General features: G+C 38.3%; 1 protein-coding gene across 5 annotated transcripts in view; it reads left to right on the plus strand.

Annotated features, from left to right (window-relative positions):
* The window catches only part of TBC1D4 (TBC1 domain family member 4), a gene marked incomplete at both ends in the record, with an annotated part of 215,685 nt that overhangs the window by 86,496 nt on the left and 109,675 nt on the right, over positions 1-19,514 (plus strand). The gene's annotated exons all lie outside the window — the stretch shown is intronic.

Consider the following 19,514-nt stretch of genomic DNA (forward strand, 5'->3'; position numbering starts at 1 on the left):
ACCCGGGTCCCGATGGCTGTCCTGCTTCACAGCTTCCTCTGATTTTGGCTGAGACGGAAGTTCAGACGCCTTGTGTGTGTGTAACTTCACGTCTCTGTGAGCTCTGTTTCTCTCTTTTTGTGCTTAGACGGTATGTGTTTTTAGGTGTAAAATCTTCCTGTGTCTCCCTCACTTTTACTTTTTTTTTTTGGTAAATTTTACCCATTATTCTGTGCTCACTTGAATTAAAATTCAAACATGAAATAATTTATAGAAATCTTTTCATCACAGATTATAATACTGTGTGTGTGTGTGTGTGTGTGTGCATGCGCGCATTTACTGAGGAGTGGAAGATGACATGGAAAATGGTTTTTTTTTTTTTGTTTTCTTTTTTAAAAAATATTTATTTATTTATTTATTTATTTATTTATTGGCTGTGTTGGGTCTTCATTTCTGTGCGAGGGCTTTCTCCAGTTGCGGCGAGCAGGGCCCACTCTTCATCGCGGTGCGCGGGCCTCTCACTGTTGCGGCCTCTCCCGTTGCGGAGCACAGGCTCCAGACGCGCAGGCTCAGTAGTTGTGGCTCACGGGCTTAGCCGCTCCGCGGCATGTGGGATTTTCCCAGACCAGGGCTCGAACCCGTGTCCCCTGCATTGGCAGGCAGATTCTTAACCACTGCGCCACCAGGGAAGCCCCGAAAATGGTTTTTAAAGTAAAAGTTTTAGGTACCAAATAAAATATATGGAGTCAGGTAGGCAAATGACCTTTTAAATGGAGAATGTGATCAGAAAGTTCACCTTTAAATATTTTATCGTTTTCTTTGAAGTATTACCTGAGAATGGAAGCATTTATTAGAGCACAGTCATTATGTAATGGCTCTTTTCTGTATTGAAAGAATGGTGAAATGTTCTGTTCAGTCTTTTTGAATTTCTCAACCAAAGCTTAAGGGCAGAGGAAAGTGAAGCTGTACATCTGGGGAGAATGGGGGGTGACACCTTTGCAGTCTGCTACAAGCTCTAAATTACTTTGAAGCTTTGCTATATATTAAGAATTAATGAACATTTTAGTCTATCTGTAATACATCTTGTGTTTTGATATAAAAATGTTTTAAATTGCTTACTAGTAAAATTATTTAACCCCTTCCCTCCAATCTATAAGTAAGAATGATTCTGCTAGAATGCATGCCATGTATATCCTTGACTTTGGGACACCCTTGGCTGATCGTTACACATCCTACAGAATACACATAGCTTTGTTTAAATAGCTTTATAAGAGATGGGAGAAGAACAGCTAAAGATCTACATGTTTCAGGAGGTGCTAATCACATTTTTATGTGAAGTGTCCATTTGAGCAAAGGTCCACAGGTTTTCAGGATTTAAGTAATGCCTCATTGCTTAGTGTTCCCTTTTCAATTAACTCATTCGTTAATTTGGCAAATAGACTAGTCTCCAGGACTGAAAAAGTGTCCGTCTTCATGGACCTTACAATGTAGTTTTTCTTTTGATTTACAGTTTGATAGACACATTCTTAAAAGTAGTTGGAAGAATTTGTTGCCTTTATTTTCCAGGAGTTAAAAAAAATGTAAAAACCCAAACCAAAAACATCTTTCTTAATCTGGCAAATAAATGTGTTTCATCCTTTGGGTGAGAAATTGTAGATTAATCTGCAAATACTGTTACTTATTGCTAAGAAGGGACTTTCTCATTGCCAGAGTATTGTATTTTTAAACTTTATACATACATAACTCTTGATAGAAAAGAATTGATTATGTCTCTGAAGTTAAAATATTGTTCTTTCTAATTATACTTTACTTTCAGCTATGGAAAAACTGCCCAATGCCAAGATCATTTAGTACGATGTACTGACTGAAGGTATTTATAGAGGTGATTCTTGCCTGTGAAGTACATGACTCATAAATAGTCATGCATACAAATTCCAGCAGGTACCCTCCACCGCTCCACTTGTCCCATCATCATGGGAGCCACCATGAGAAGGAAGCTTGGAGTTTGTGAAGATAACATGACTCGAGAGAAAGTAAAGGGGGGATTAAGAACAGATAAGCGGAGCTGATCCTGGAGACTAACTCCCAACCAGGCATGAGGGTAGGGCTTGGGGCCAGGGAGAAGGATGGTATGTGTAACTTCCCCTTTGAAACACATTTTTTTTCTTTTCTAATTCCTAAAAAGCCTTTTGAGAATTACAGCATATTAGAGATGGCTAAGAGAAGGAGAGATCATCTAGTTCTTGTTTAACACTAATGTGTATGTAAAGGAAACTAAAGTCTGTTTCAAGTGGTTGCCCAGGTTCTCATGGTTAATTAGCGGTGGCACATATCTAGGCATCTAGATCCCCGAATCTATGCTTGGATTTTTCATACTTGATTTATTTATTTTCTGGTGTGCTCATTGCCTGTGGGAGATGATGGGACATGGAGCTGAAGAGGTGGTCTGAAGCCAACTCGTGGAAGGCTTTGTTTGTGTGCCACGCTGCAGGATTTCCTGTGTGTGCTGGAGAGCTAGTGATGATTTTAAGCATGGCCCTGACATTAGATTTGCATCAAGAAGGGAAACTTTGACTGTAATTTGGAGAATGATTGATGTCCGGGGTGGTGGTGAGCGGTGAAGGGATATTAGAAAGTTGCTGGAGTAGTTCATTCAAAAAGTTCTGAGACTGAATATAAACAGTGGGAGTGAAGAGAAGGGTGGACTTGTTAGGGCAATATTTGGGAGGTAGAGAGAGAGAGAAATTAATGATGTTTTGTATATGTTGGTGGTAGGTGGCGGTGAAGGGAGAGGGAGAAATTAGGTGTTTTGACTTTCTCGGGTGCATAACAAATCACCTTGCAAATTAATTGCTTAAACTGATAGCTATTGTTTAGTTGCTCACTATTCTGCAATTTCGGCAGGGCTTCTTAAAGATAGCTCTCTACTCTATGTGGCATCTGACAGAGCTGGAATTTTCAGCATGGCTTCTTCCTTGTCTGGTGCCTCAGCTGAGATTGCTGTCATCTAGGGGCTGGCCAGGAATCTCGCTGTGGTATGTCCACATGGCCAGTTTTACCTTCATTATAGCATTCAGTCTCATAATAGTCTGACTTCTTATATGGAGACTGTTTTTTCATCAGAGTACAAAAGTAGAAGCTGAAGGCCTTCTTAACGCATGGGTGCAGAAATCCCAGAACATTATTTCTACTGCATTCTGTTGGTCAGAGCAGTCACAAGTCCAGGCAGGGTTTAAGACATGGGAAATAGCCCCCATCAAATAATTTATAAACGTATATTTAATCCACCACTATCTGCCCTGTGGCCACAAATTATTTATGTTCTTTCACAGGAAAAATACACTTATCCATTTCCAAGATGCCCTGCAGTCTCATTCCATCAGAGCATCAGACTCAGACTCAGATACTGGAATCTCATTCGTTAAATCATGTCTAGGTGCAGATGAAGTGTATTGGGTGTGATTTCTCAGATGCAGAGAGCTGTGAACTAAAAGGACAAGTTATCTGGTCTCCTCCTCCAACATAATGGGAATGGCTTTCTGTAGTTCCCAGCAGACTCCATCCACTGTGCCATCCCTTCTCTCCAATGAGAAAGGACTGTGTTTGCACTAGAATAGCTTTTTCAGTCTGCTTCCTACCCATAGAAGTTTGGGGGCCCAAAGGCCTCTTTTAATTTTGGAATGTCGCATTTCATTTTAGAGCAACCTGGTATGGCTCCCCAAATTTTAAGGACTTCCTCTGTATCAAATTATAGTCTAGTCTGTTGGACAAAAGTCACACCCAGAAATATTTGTGAGATGGGTTAGCCCTTCTCTACTTTAGGTGGGGTGTCAGGTTGCTGTGGGACAGCACTTTAAGAGTCTTAGATGCCCCTTTGTTTAGCTAAGGGAGCCTAGGAGCCAGGGCCTCAGATGTTTGAGGTTTTAAAAAAGAGTCTTACTTTCTTGATATTTATCCTGCTGCCGTTTTTACTGGTGGAGCCTTACTTTGATCTTTGCCCAGAGACTGTGAAGCTAATTTTTACTCTGAGAATCTTTTGCTGAGAAAGACTGCAGATGAGAAGCAGTTTTACAGTTGGACCCATGAAGTCCTGGATCCTTTGTATTTCCTCTAATTTTTGCTTTGAAAACTGAACAGTTTCTTCTTAGCTTATCTTGCTTCTCTCATACTTTATCACTGGAAGCTAAAAAAAGGCAGTTGCATGTTTAATTTTTTGCCTAGAATCTCCTTAACCCGATTAACAAGCTCATTAGATATTTTATATTGTGCACATAACTGCAAATGACAGTTTTACTCCTTGTTTTACCAGTACACGATTCATGTCCCCTTTTCTCTGGCCTTCAATAGCAGTTTCCCCAGTGCCCTTCTGGCTCCCAGTAACAGTCTCCTTCGAGGTCTTTACACAGTGCTCACTCCCAAAGCCAATGCCTCATATTTTAGGTTTTTGTTGTGGCACCACCTCATTTTTAGATATTGATTTTTGTACTGCTTATTGTGTAACAAACCACCCCCAAACTTAGTGGCTTCAAATGGCAACAACATTTATTTACTTACCACCCTGAAGTTTGGTTCTCCATGGTGAGAACAGTTTATTTCTACTCTACCTGGTATCTTTTGGGACTGGAATTCTTATGGTGGCTTCTTCACTCTCATGTCTGGAGTCTGGCACAGCATCTCTTTTCCTCCATATGACCGTTTTACATGGATGGCTTGGGCTTCCTCACAGCGTGGTGGTCTCAGGGCAGTCTGACTTCTTATAGAGCTGCTGGCTTTTTTTCAGAGTGAGAAAGCAGAGGCAGCCAGGTCTTCTTAGTCCTAGAGCTTGAATATCCCAGAATGTTGCTTCAGTTGCATTCAGTTTGTTAAAGGGCAAGCCCTGATTCAAGGGGAGGCAAACAGCTCTTTCCTTTCAGTGGGAGAACTACAAAGAATTTGAAGCTATCTCAAATCCATTACACTAGGGGATAATTCCTAGGTTTTTCTGGTTTAGGTAACTTTGGTAGATTATGATATTCTTCACTTGGACTAAGTTTTCTGGAAAAGGTCATGGTTTACTTATGGATACATTCCAAAGTAAACAAAACAAAAGAAAAAGAAGAAACAAAGAGAAAGAAATGGTCCTGTCTCCACCTCTTTTTGCTCTCTCCTCACAATGTAGTTCTGTTTTCAGGTCTTCTACCCATGATTTCCATTTCTTCTTCCATCAGCTATAAACAGCATTTCTTTTTTTTTTTTCTTTTTTTTTTTTGCAGTATGCGGCCCTCTTAGTGGCCATGGCTCATGGGCCCAGCCATCTTCCCGGACCGGGGCACGAACCTGCGTCCCCCGCATCAGCAGGCGGGCTCTCAACCACTGCACCACCAGGGAAGCCCAGCATTTCTTTTTTATAATTAAAATTTTTAAATATAATTTTTAAAGGTTAAATTTCATTTAATTTTCATTTAATTTACAGTTATTACAAAACATTGGCTATATTTCCCGTGTTATATGATACATCCTTGAGCTCAATAGTTTGTACTTCTCACTCCCCACCCCTATATTACTGCCCCCCTCCACTGGTAACCACTAGTTTGTTTTCTATATCTGTAAGTCTGCTTCTTTTTTGTTATATTCACTAGTTTCCTGTATTTTTTAGATTCCACATATAAATGATATAATACAGTATTTGTCTGTCTCTGTATGACTTATTTCACTTAGCATAAAGCCCTCCAAGTCCATCCATGTTGCTGTAAATGGCAAAATTTAGTTCCTTTTTTATGACTGAGTAGCATTCCATTGTGTGTGTGTGTGTGTGTGTGTGTATCTATATGTGTGTATATCTATCTATCTATCTATCTATCTATATCACATCTTCTTTTTCCATTCATCTGTTGATGGACTCTTAGGTTGCTTCCATATCTTGGCAATTGTAAATAAGGCTGCTATGAACATTGGGTTGCATGTATCTTTTCAAATTAGTGTTTTTTAGACAGCATTTCTTAAGATTTCTATGTCGATTCTACTACCTTCCTTTTTTTATCTCTTTTTTTCTACTTCCACTTTCTAGTTTCTGGTATCTATACTTTTTTATGTTGATAAAATTGATATCATTACGTCATGATGTGCCCGTAATTAATTTCATGCTTTGTTTTTAGACTGACTTTAAAATTTGATCATTAGTAATAGGTCATGCTATTGTAACTCTGTAAATATTCACCAGAAAGTCAGTGTGCCATAATTATATGTCTTTTCTTTTACAACTTTTTTGTTTTGTCCTGCAGTCTCTACCAGTTTTTTCTTGCCTTTTCTGCTTTAGTTATATTCTTAAATTCTTATAACATTTTAAGTGTATTAACCAACCTGGAGGCTCTTCCTTTCCTAGATACTCCTCACCCAGAGTCCTCTGTTATCCCGGTTTAGTGGGACTAATGGCACCCATGCCTGTGGCACAGCCCTCAAGGTTGGAGTCACTATTTCCTTCATCCCATGACTTCCTGTTCCTTATTGTACTCTTTTGTTTCGTTCAAGCATATTTTTAAATAGCTTTTCCAAAACGCTTGTATGGGTCAACCTTCTGAGTCTTTTATCATCTGAAAATGTGTCTATTCTGTGACCAGAATATTTTTTCAACACTGTAGGAAAAGAAAATACCTAAATACTCAGAACACTCTATGCTCTAAATGCCTTACATTTATGCTCTAAATAAATGTAAAGGATGTGATTACTTGGTTTTGTTTTTTTCCCAAAATCTATGTTATGATCGTTTGTCCATTTCATCATTGTTTAATTTTTTATTTTTGGTGTTCATATTTCTGAATTGTAGAAATTGCAGTCAGATATTAGTTGTTGGGTTTATTTATTGATAATTAATTCTATTAGATGACAAACTTGTGAAATTTTCCCTGAATAGAAATCAGTGTTGTGAAGCAAATAGGCCTCTTTTAGGGAAAAAAATGCAAAAATGTTTGAAGTATCCCCTTTTAGTCTTTATTTTAAGAATCTCTTTGCTTTTTCCTCTGGTGAGACAAAGGCAAATTGTTCAAAACTTGTTTCAAGACAGTTTGTCTCTGCAGATGAACTTGAACTTTATCTTTTTAAAACAGTCAACAAGATCTGAAAAGGTTTCAGACCTCTGAGTGGTGGTGCTGCTCTTAGGTCAATTCTATTATCCCTCCTTAGAAAGCAGCTGTTTAGATGGTAAAAGGTTGAGATATAAACTCCATTAGCAACATTCATGCCTGCAAGAAAAATGTGCTTTATTGTTTTAGTATAATGAATGGGACCGGCCTGTGAGTCTGTACTGAATGTTTTCTACACCGGTGGAGGTGTTAGATTTGAAGCTTGTGATTCGTAATGAAGGAAACTGGATTAAGCATTTACCCTTACCTAGGTTATCAGCATGTGAAATAACCCAGTGGAAAACATTGCTTGAAAGCAGGAACTACATTAACAGTAGGTCATGAGACAAACAAGGTGCTGTGTCAGAAAGTCCAGAGCCAGTGGTTGCAAAAACAACCTGATCCTGTACATAAATGAAGAAGCTTAAACAGGCCAACCAACGAAAATGGAAGGAACACAAAAATTAACTGGTTCTGGAGCCATCATACATACCAAGGTGTCATTTTTTTTCTCTAGTGAATTGTGAACTTCGTAAACTGTTTGTACGTTTGCTATTTCTAGTAACTAATCAAGTAATACAAAGACTCTTTATATAAACAGCCTTTGGTAGTGTACAGATATCTTATTATAATGTTGGGGGAATGCATTTCATATTATGACTTGTGAACTTCACTACTCGCTTACAAAAGTGTGTGAAACGGCTTCCCTGGTGGCGCAGTGGTTGAGAGTCTGCCTGCCGATGCAGGGGATGCAGGTTCGTGCCCCGGCCCGGGAGGATCCCACATGCCGTGGAGCGGCTGGGCCCGTGAGCCATGGCCGCTGAGCCTGTGCGTCCGGAGCGTGTGCTCCGCAACGGGAGAGGCCACAACAGTTAAGAGGCCTGCATACCGAAAAAAAAAAAAGTGTGTGAAAGAGGCCTTCTAGTGTAGAGTCAGCTTTTTACACATCATTCCTGTTTAGATATTCCACAGAGTTAAGAGCCACAGCCTCTATGGGGAGAAGTCACTGGGGAGAAACAGCAGAAGATGAATCCTTTTCAGGCTTAACTTTGTCCATGGCTTGGTAGACACAAACCAGTACATGTACCTGCTGGGTTCCCATCCCTTTGGATTTTAGAAAACTTCTACTTTGTCCTTAAACTTCCCTCATAGGACTACTTTAATATTTAAAGGAATGGCAATAATTTTTTCAGAAAACATATTAAAATTTGATAAATTCATTTTTGAAAGATTTTTTTTGATGTGGACCATTTTTAAAGTCTTTATTGAATTTGTTACAATATTGCTTCTTTTTTATGCTTTGGTTTTTTGGCCATGAGGCATGTGGGATCTTAGCTCCCTGACCAGGGCTTGAACCCACACCCCCTGCACTGGAAGGTGAAGTCTTAACCACTGGACCGCCAGGGAAGTCCCGATAAAGTCATTTTTTAATTCATACACTTCTATATGCAAAATCTCTGTATTTAGTGCCTCTCCTCTGTAAATGATTATTTGTGCACTTGGCAACCTCTATACTGAATGCAATAATGCAATCTTTTTTTTTCCTCCTGAGATAATCATCTTTTAAAATTTATTCTTTAAAATCGAGATGACATTGGTTTATAACTGGATGCAATCTTTTTGAATGCGGTGATATTTCCACCTACTGTACGCTTTGCCAAATCTAGCAAGGGCTTTGCACATAGGAACTGCTTGATATTGTTTGTTGAATGAAATTAATTAGATATAGTCCTGTTTCTATTGTTGTTTCTCTTCAACTCAAAGTCTACATTATGTTTGTGTAGTGAAAGCACAGTAGCGTTGCTTCCAGGGTTCAGGGTCACTGGCAAGAACATATTTGATTTGACTTATACTGAGAAATAAAACATGAACCAAACAAAACAGCTAGCTACATTCTTTTTAATTTTCTAAAAAGATTGGCTGGCAAATCTGGCTTCTGTTGTATTTGAAATATGAAATATAATTATTTGTGTTATTTAGTAATAAGGTATATATTCTAGCAAGTAGTTGACATGTAGTTGGTTCTTGCTGAGCACTCTTTTATGCTTTTCTGTATTTTTCTTATTTTTTTAAGCATTTCTTAATTTTTAAAAAATTTATTTATTTTATTTTTTATTTATTTTTGGCTGCATTGGGTCTCGTTGCTCTACGTGGGTTTTCTCTAGTTGTGGCTAGTGGGGGCTACTCTTCATTGCGGTGTGTGGGCCTCTCATTGTGGTGGCTTCTCTTGTTGCGGAGCACGGGCTTTAGGCATGCGGGCTTCAGTAGTTGTGGCGCACGGGCTTAGTTGCTCCGCGGCATGTAGGATCTGCCAGGACCAGGGCTCGAACCCGTGTCCCCTGCATTGGCAGGCGGATTCTTAACCACTGTGCCACCAGGGAAGGCCTCTTATTTTTTTGAAACTATCACATCTGAAATATCTGTCAAACTGATTTAATAAACAGCCAAAATTACCATTGCTCTTTTCATGAATGTCAATACTTTTGATGACCTCTTGTGTTTAATAATGTTATTTATTTTCTCAAAGTTCATAAGGGCCCTGGCAAGATCTAAAATCTGTGGAATCTAAACCATGATCCTGCTAAATCCGGGCTAATAAGAAAGTAATATGGTAATATGATTTGAGCTCAAAATAAGCACGTCTGAGATGATAGTAAACTTGGGTTTACTTCTGTAAGTGAATTATACTTGTCCTGTTGTCCTCATAAGGTAATTTTATAAGTCAACTTAAAATTAGTTGAAAAGTACTTTGTAAGGTATTGAAATGTCTACATTTTGTAGACTTGGCCTGTTCATAGCAAGCCACGTGGGTGGCAGTGGGTAGTATATTATCTGGCGTATCTAGTACAGCAAAGGATGTCCATCGATTCATACTTGTCAAACGTTTGGAACAGGGGCTGCCACACAATAAGCCCTATATACATTTTATTATATAAATATTAAAACCCACAAAAATATTAATTGCTATAGTTAAAAGGTGGTTACGTGTAGCATTCCAGGGACCACCTTAGTAGGAGGAAGGTCAAAAGTGAGAAGACAAAGGTTTCAGGAGTAAGCAAGAGGTGATGGCATCTGATGTCCAAGTTTGTGTGTGTGTGTGTGTGTGTGTGTGTGTAGGGTGGTCTTCACTAACAGTGTGTTCATTCACAGTATGGGAGACAAGGCAGAGTATGAAGGCACAGATGCAGATAGGTGATTGGATGTGGAAAGAGGAACTTGCAAAAGCTCTATCTATCTATCCATACACAAACACACACACACATACACAGTGATTCTGACAAACCAAGTCACAGAGAAGGATGAGATTTTGTCTGTTGACAATTGCTGACTCATATACCTTGAGGTTTGCTGTAATTTTATGGTCTTTTTGTAAATCTCTTTGATGTTCACATGCAGCATCCTTAAGATTTCATTCATTTCATTTCATTCCATCATTACATCCTTGAGGAATATCTCCATCCCTAGCAATGCATCATATGGTTCTAGCTGTCGTAAAGATAAGATTCAAGTAAGCATATTGCTTTCCTGTTTTAGGATGAGAAGAAAAGTCTGGAATATTTCAGTCTGTCTGTCCATTAAAAAAAAAATCCAAACTATTTGAACCCAGAATAGATGGTAAGCAACAATGGCTACCATTTAGTGAGCACTTATGGGCCAAACATATGTATTCTCTCATTTAATCCTTACAATAATCATTTGAAACAAGTCTCATTAAACCACTTTATATATGAAAAAAGATGACAGTTCTAGAGAAGTTAATAATATGTTTGTATGAGACTATACAGCCAGTAAATTGGAGAGCTGGTTTTGGAGCCTGTTTGAACAATTTTGGAAGGCATTAAATTTTGATTATAACCTGTATGTCCATAAGTTTAACAAATAATTGAATGTAGTGGAGATAACTTAGGTTAATGTTTTAGTACTTTATTACTGTGGGCATCGTAGAATACTCTATTAACCATGGTTCTCACATGTGGCTGTAGAACTCTGGGTTCCCTGAGATGCTTTCAGTGGGTCAGAAAAGCTACTTTCATCATGTTAAGGTATAATGTGTCTTTTTCACTATGTTGACATTTGTACTGCTGGTATAAAAGTGATGGTAGATAAAACTGCTGGTGCCTTAGCATGAATCAGTGTACTGGCACCAAACTCTACTAGTGGTCACTATATTTGTCACCACCAAGAATTCACAGTTAAAAAGAAGGCCAGGTCCATTTGAGAATGTCCTTGATGGATGAGTAGAAATTATTCAATTTATTAATTTTGTCTCTTGAGAACAAATTTATATTTACATATGTAATATAGGTGACAAAATGGGAACTGCACACTCAAATACAATGGTTGTCTAGAGGAAAAGCATTTGTACAGTTGTATGGGTGATATTAACAGAAGTCATATTTTGATAATATTTAATAAAATGTGTCAAATGTCAACATTTGTATAACTCAGTGAACTAATATTTTCCAAAACACCAATGTATGAGTTATGAATTCATGCATTGGTAAAGGATCCATTTGAAGAGCGAGATAAAGAAGTGGATTTTTTTTTTTTTTGCGTTATGCGGGCCTCTCACTGTTGTGGCCTCTCCCGCTGCGGAGCACAGGCTCCGGACGCGCAGGCTCAGTGGCCATGGCTCACGGGCCCAGCTGCTCTGCGGCATGTGGGATCTTCCCGGACCGAGGCACGAACCTGTGTCCCCTGCATTGGCAGGCGGACTCTCAAGCACTGCACCACCAGGGAAGCCCAGAAATGGATTTTAATGGAACAGAGTACAGAAAGTTCAATGATATAGCTCTAGATTTTGCATTGCAGCACATCTTTAAGAAACTATCATTTGTTGGATTTGGGGATAGTGTTAATAGAGACTATACACAATTATTAGACAAGGTCTTAAAATCCTTCATTTTCCCTATATATATATTTATGTGAGGCTGGAGGCTTTTTTCCTGTACTTGAACCAAAACAACATATTGCAGCAGATTGAATACAGAAACAGTTAAGAAAATCTAGCTGCCTTCTGTTGTCAGACATGAAAGAGATTTGCAAAAATGTTAAACAATATCAATCTTCTCACAAAATTTTGTTTAAAAAACTAAACTATCTTTAAAGAAAATACATCACTTAAGTTCATGTGCAATGATTTGTTGTTATTTTAAATGAACAAATTAATAAATATTTAAAATTTTCTCACCTGTAATTTCTAAAGTGGTAAATATTAATTAACATAACCACACACAAAAGCTCTTTGAAGTCTCTCAACAATGTTAAAGAATGAGAATTGCTGTTCTAGATAGCACTTTAAAAACGATGATAAAGATCCCTAATTATTGAGATGGAAAAGTGCTTAAGCCATGTTTTCAAGCACAAAACAGGGAGGGGGTGCTGTGCGGGGGTCACAAGTCTTTGTGTTTAGAATGATCCTATTTATTCAAAATTTTATACTTTAATTATCTGTGCACGAGAGATATCCAGAGGGTGTTTACTAAAATTTCAGTGGTGGTCATCTCTGGATGAGTATTTTCTTATTTATATTTATCTTTATTATTTTATTTTACAATGAGCATATATCATTAAGAAAAAACAGTAAAGCTATATAAACCCACATTTTATTATTTTACAGCAGGTGTCATTTTTAAAAAAAATAGAGCAGAAAGTAATTCTTAAAAAAAATTTACTTATTTATTTATTTTTGGTTGCATCGGGTCTTTGTTGCTCTGCAAGGGCTTTCTCTAGTTGCAACGAGCGGGGGCTACTCTTCGTTGCAGTGCATGGGCTTCTCATTGCGGTGGCTTCTCGTTGCGTAGCATGGGCTCTAGGCACTTGGGCTTCAGTAGTTGCAGCACGTGGGCTCAGTAGCTGTGGCTCGCGGGCTCTGGAGTGCAGGCTCAGTAGTTGTGGTGCACGGGCTTAGTTGCTCCGCGGCATGTGAGACCTTCCTGGACCAGGGCTTGAACCTGTGTCCCTTGAATTGGCAGGCGGATTCTTAACCACCACGCCACCAGGGAAGTACAGGTGTCATTTTTATAAAAACATATGAAACCATATAAAAAGCGTTTGTAAAAACTGTTCTTGTAGTGCATTCTTTTTAGACATGCTAAATAGTAGTTGTGGTTTGTGGTCCAAATTCATTGACCTAAACTACAATGTAGTCATTTGAATCTACATGTTTAAGATGATGTTATTGTTAGCTTGACCTAGTAGATACTGATATTAGATATTTGATAATGCAGCTGTTCATTAAAAACTTTACTAATCTTTTCTTTTTTTTTTGAATTTTATTTATTTTTTTATACAGCAGGTTCTTATTAGTTATCCATTTTATACATATTAGTGTATATACGTCAACCCCAACCTCCCAGTTCATCACACCACCACCCACCTGCCACTTTCCCCCCTTGGTATCCATATGTTTGTTCTCTGCATCTGTGTCTCAATTTTTGCCCTGCAAACCAGTTCATCTGTACCATTTTTCTAGGTTCCACATATGTGCGTTAATATACGATATTTGTTTTTCTCTTTCTGACTTACTTCACTCTGTATGACAGTCTCTAGATCCTTCCACATCTCTACAAATGACCCAATTTCGTTCCTTTTTATGGCTGAGTAATACTCCATCATATATATGTACCACAACTTCTTTATCCATTCATCTGTCGATGGGCGTTTAGGTTGCTTCCATGTCCTGGCTATTGTAAATAGTGCTGCAATGAACATTTGGAGGAATGTGTCTTTTTGAATTATGGTTTTCTCTGGGTATATGCCCAGTAATGGGATTGCTGGGTCATATGGTAATTCTATTTTTAGTTTTTTAAGGAACCTCCATACTGTTCTCCATAGTGGCTGTATCAATTTACATTCCCACCAACAGTGCAAGAGGGTTCCCTTTTTTCCACACCCTCTCCAGCATTTGTTGTTTGTAGATTTTCTGATGATGCCCATTCTAACTGGTGTGAGGTGATACCTCATTTTAGTTTTGATTTGCAATTCTCTAATAATTAGTGATGTTGAGCAGCTTTTCATGTGCTTCTTGGCCATCTGTATGTCTTCTTTGGAGAAATGTCTATTTAGGTCTTCTGCCCATTTTCTGATTGGGTTGTTTGTTTTTTTAATATTGAGCTGCATGAGCTGTTTATATATTTTGGAGATTAATCCTTTGTCTGTTGATTTGTTTGCAAATATTTTCTCCCATTCTGAGGGCTGTCTTTTCATCTTGTTTGTAGTTTCCTTTGCTGTGCAAAAACTTTTAAGTTTATTAGGTCCCATTTGTTTATTTTTGTTTCTATTTCCATTACTCTAGGAGGTGGCTCAAAAAAGATCTTGCTGTGATTTATGTCAAAGAGTGTTCTTCCTATGTTTTCCTCTAAGAGTTTTATAGTTTCCGGTCTTATTACATTTAGGTCTTGAATCCATTTTGAGTTTATTTTTGTGTATGGTGTTAGGGAGTGTTCTAATTTCATTCTTTACATGTAGCTGTCCAGTTCTCCCAGCACCACTTATTGAAGAGACTGTCCTTTCTCCATTATATGTCCTTGCCTCCTTTGTCATAGATTAGTTGACCATAGGTGCGTGGGTTTATCTCTGGGCTTTCTATCCTGTTCCATTGATCTATATTTCTGTTTTTGTACCATTACCATATTGTCTTGATTACTGTAGCTTTGTAGTATAGTCTGAAGCCTGGGAGCCTGAGTCCTCCAGCTCCGTTTTTTTCCCTGAAGAAAAAAACGCTTTGGCTATTCGGGGTCTTTTTTGTCTCCATACAAATTTTAAGATTTTTTGTTCTAGTTCTGTAAAAAATGCCATTGGTGATTTGATAGGGTTTGCATTGAATCTGTAGATTGCTTTGGGTAGTATAGTCATTTTCACAATATTGATTCTTCCAATCCAAGAAGATAGTATATCTTTCCATCTGTTGGTATCGTCTTTAATTTCTTTCATCAGTGTCTTATAGTTTTCTGCATGCAGGTCTTTTTTCTCCCTAGGTAGGTTTATTCCTAGGTATTTTATTCTTTCTGTTGCAGTGGTAAATGGGAGGGTTTCTTTAATTTCTCTTTCAGATTTTTCATCATTAGTGTATAGGAATGCAAGAGATTTCTGTGCATTAATTTTGTATCCTGCAACTTTACCAAATTCATTGATTAGCTCTAGTAGTTTTCTGGTAACGTCTGTAGGATTCTCTATGTATAGTATCATGTCATCTGCAAACAGTGACAGTTTTACTTCTTCCTTTCCAATTTGGATCCCTTTTATTTCTTTTTCTTTTCTGATTGCTGTGGCTAGGACTTCCAAAACTATGTTGAATAATAGTGGTAAGAGTGGACATCATTGTCTTGTTCCTGATCTTAGAGGGAATGCTTTCAGTTTTTCACCATTGAGAATGATGTTTGCTGTGGGTTTGTCGTATATGGCCTTTATTATGTTGAAGTAGGTTCCCTCTATGCCCACTTTCTGGAGAGTTTCTATTATAAATGGGTGTTGAATTTTGTCAAAAGCTTTTTCTGCATCTATTGAGATGATCATATGTTTTTCCTTCTTCAATTTGTTAATATGGTGTATGACATTGATTGATTTGCGTGTATCGAAACATCCTTGCATCCCTGGGATAAATCCCACTTGATCATGGTGTATGGTCCTTTTAATGTGTTGTTGGATTCTGTTTGCTAGTATTTTGTTGAGGATTTTTGCATCTATATTCATCAGTGATATTGGTCTGTAATTTTCTTTTTTTGTAGTATCTTTGTCTGGTTTTGGTATCAGGGTGATGGTGGCCTCATAGAATGAGTTTGGGAGTGTTCCTTCCTCTGCAATTTTTTTGAAGAGCTTGAGAAGGATGGGTGTTAGCTCTTCTCTAAATGTTTGCTAGATTTCAACTGTGAAGCCATCCGGTTCTGGACTTTTGTTTGCTGGAAGATTATTAATCACAGTTTCCATTTCATTACTTGTGATTGGTCTGTTCATATTTTCTATTTTTTCCTGGTTCAGTCTTGGAAGGTTATAGCTTTCTAAGAATTTGTCCATTTCTTCCAGGTTTTGCATTTTATTGGCACAGAGTTGCTTGTAGTAGTCTCTTAGGATGCTTTGTATTTCTGTGGTGTCTGTTGTAACTTCTCCTTTTTCATTTCTGATTTTATTGATTTGAGACCTCTCCCTCTTTTTCTTGATGAGTCTGGATAATGGTTTATCAATTTTGTTTATCTTCTCAAAGAACTAGCTTTTAGTTTGATTAATCTTTACTATTGTTTTCTTTGTTTCAATTTCATTTATTTCTGCTTTGATCTTTATGATTTGTTTCCTTCTACTAAGTTTGGGGGTTTTTTTGGTTCTTCTTTCACTAGTTCTTTTAGGTGTAAGGTTAGATAGTTTATTTGAGCTTTTTCTTGTTTCTTGAGGTAGGATTGTATTGCTATAACTTTCCTCTTAGAACTGCTTTTGCTGCATCCCATAGGTTTTGGATCGTCGTGTTTTCATTGTCATTTGTCTCTAGGTATTTTCTGATTTCCTCTTTGATTTCTTCAGTGATCTCTTGGTTATTTATAACATATTGTTTAGCGTCTATGTGTTTGTGTTTTTTACATTTTTTTCCTGTAATTCATTTCTTATCTCATAGCCTTGTGGTCAGAAAAGATGCTTGATTTGATTTCAAGTTTCTTAAATTTACTGAGGCTTGATTTGTGACCCAAGATGTGATCTATACTGAAGAATGTTCTGTGTGCACTTGAGAAGAAAGTGTAATCTGCTGTGTTTGGATAGAATGTCCTGTAAATATCAATCAAATCTATCTGGTCTATTGTGTCATTTAACACTTGTGTTCCCTTATTAATTTTCTGTTTGGATGATCTGTCCATTGGTGTAAGTGAGGTGTTAAAGTCCCCCACTATTATTGTGTTACTGTTAATTTCCTCTTTCATAGCTGTTAGCAGTTGCCTTATGTATTGAGGTGCTCCTATGTTGGGTGCATATCTATTTATAATTGATATATCTTCTTCTTGGATTGATCCCTTCATCATTATGTAGTGTCCTTCCTTGTCTCTTGTAACCTTCTTTATTTTAAAGTCTATTTTATCTGATATGAGTGTTGCTACTCCAGCTTTTTTGATTTCCATTTGCATGGAATATCTTTTTCCATCCCCTCACTTCCATTCTATATGTGTCCCTAGGTCTGAATTGGGTCTCTTGTAGACAGCATATATATGGGTCTTGTTTTTGTGTCCTTTCAGCAAGCCTGTGTCTTTTGTTTGGAGCATTTAATCCATTCACGTCTAAGGTAATTATCGATATGTTTGTTCCTATTACCATTTTCTTAATTGTTTTGGGTTTGTTTTTGTAGGTCCTTTTCTTCTCTTGTGTTTCCCACTTAGAGAAGTTCCTTTAGCATTTGTTGTAGAGCTGGTTTGGTGGTGCTGAATTCTCTTACCTTTTGCTTGTCTGTAAAACTTTTGATTTCTCCATTGAATCTGAATGAGATCTTTGCCAGGTAGAGTAATCTCGGTTGTAGGTTCTTCCCTTTCATCACTTTAAGTATGTCATGCCACTCCCTTCTGGCTTGTAGAATTTCTGCTGAGAAATCAGCTGTTAACCTTATGAGAGTTCCCTTGTATGTTATTTATCATTTTTCCCTGGTTGCTTTCAATAATTTTTCTTTGTTTTTAATTTTTGTCAATTTGACTACTGTGTGTCTCAGCGTGTTTCTCCTTGGGTTTATTCTGTATGGGACTCTCTGCACTTCCTGGACTTGGGTGGCTATTTCCTTTGCCATGTTAGGGAAGTTTTTGACTATAATCTCTTCAAATATTCTCTCGGGTCCTTTCTGTCTCTCTTCTCTTTCTGGGACCCCTATAATGCAAATGTTGTTGTGTTTAATGTTGTGCCAGAGGTCTCTTAGGCTGTCTTCATTTCTTTTCATTCTTTTTTCTTTATTCTGTTCCACGGCAGTGAATTCCACCATTCTGTCTTCCAGGTCACTTATTCCTCTGCCTCAGTTATTCTGCTATTAATTCCTTCTAGTGTATTTTTCATTTCAGTTATTATATTGTTCATCTCAGTTTGTTTGTCCTTTAATTCTTCTGTTTGTTTGTTCTGTAATTCTTCTAGGTCTTTGTTAAACATTTCTTGCATCTTCTTGATCTTTGTCTCCATTCTTTTTCTGAGGTCCTGGATCATCTTCACTATCATTATTCTGAATTCTTTTTCTGGAAGGTTGCCTATCTCCACTTTATTTAGTTGTTTAGAATAGTGTTTTCTTGTTCCTTCATCTGGTACATAACCCTCTGCCTTTGCATCTTGTCTATCTTTCTGTGAATGTGGTTTTTGTTCCACAGGCTGCAGGACTGTAGTTCTTCTTGCTTCTGCTGTCTGCCCTCTGGTGGATGAGGCTATCTAAGAGGCTTGTGCAAGTTTCCTGATGGGAGGGACTGGTGGTGGGTAAAGCTGTTGCTCTGGTGGGCAGAGCTCAGTAAAACTTTAATCTGCTTGTCTGCTGATGGGTGGGGCTGGTTTCCCTCCCTGTTGCTTGTTCAGCCTGAGGCGACCCAACACTGGAGCCTACCCGGGGTCTTTCGTGGGGCTAATGGGGCTCTGGAAGGGCTCATGCCAAGGAGTACTTCCCAGAACTTCTGCTGCCAGTGTCCTTGTCCTCATGGTGAGACATAGCCACTCCCTGCCTCTGCAGGAGACCCTCCAACTCTAGCCAATAGGTCTGGTTCAGTCTCCTATGGGGTCACTGCTCCTTCCCCTGGGTCCCGACGTGCACACTACTTTGTGTGTGCCCTCCAAGAGTGGAGTTTCTGTTTCCCCCAGTCCTGTTGAAGTCCTACAATCAAATCCTGCTAGCCTTCAAAGTCTGTTTCTCAAGAATTCCTCCTCCCATTGCTGGACCCCCAGGTTGGGAAGCCTGATGTGGGGCTCAGAACCTTCACTCCACTGGGTGGACTTCTGTGGTATAAGTGTTCTCCAGTTTGTGAGTCACCCACCCAGCAGTTATGGGATTTGATTTTATTGTGATTGCGCCCCTCCCACTGTCTCCTTGTGGCTTCTCCTTTGTCTTTGGATGTGGAGTATATTTCTTGGTGAGTTCCAGTGTCTTCCTGTTGATGATTGTTCAGCAGTTAGTTGTGATTTCAGTGCTCTCGTAAGAGGGAGTCTTTACTAATCTTTTTGTTTTCCATCTAATATTTGTGGATAAGCCTTGTAAGACAGAATTAGACTGATGATGTTTATAAAAACACTGCAAATAGTTTAAGGTCAAAGCAGGCCATGGCAGCTTTGTGGTGTATACAGCTAAACATAAGGAAACTCAGTGTTTGGTATCAACTTACTGTTATTATCAAAACTACTTTGATCTTATCCTTCTCTCAAGGTTGGAAATTGTCATCTTCACTTTCTTCATCCAGTTAATGTGATTTAGTGTGTGGTTATGTAAATCTGCAGAATCTACGACAATTT

Source organism: Hyperoodon ampullatus (assembly GCF_949752795.1).
Source record: "Hyperoodon ampullatus genome assembly, chromosome: 16".
Classification (NCBI taxonomy): Eukaryota; Metazoa; Chordata; class Mammalia; order Artiodactyla; family Ziphiidae; genus Hyperoodon; species Hyperoodon ampullatus.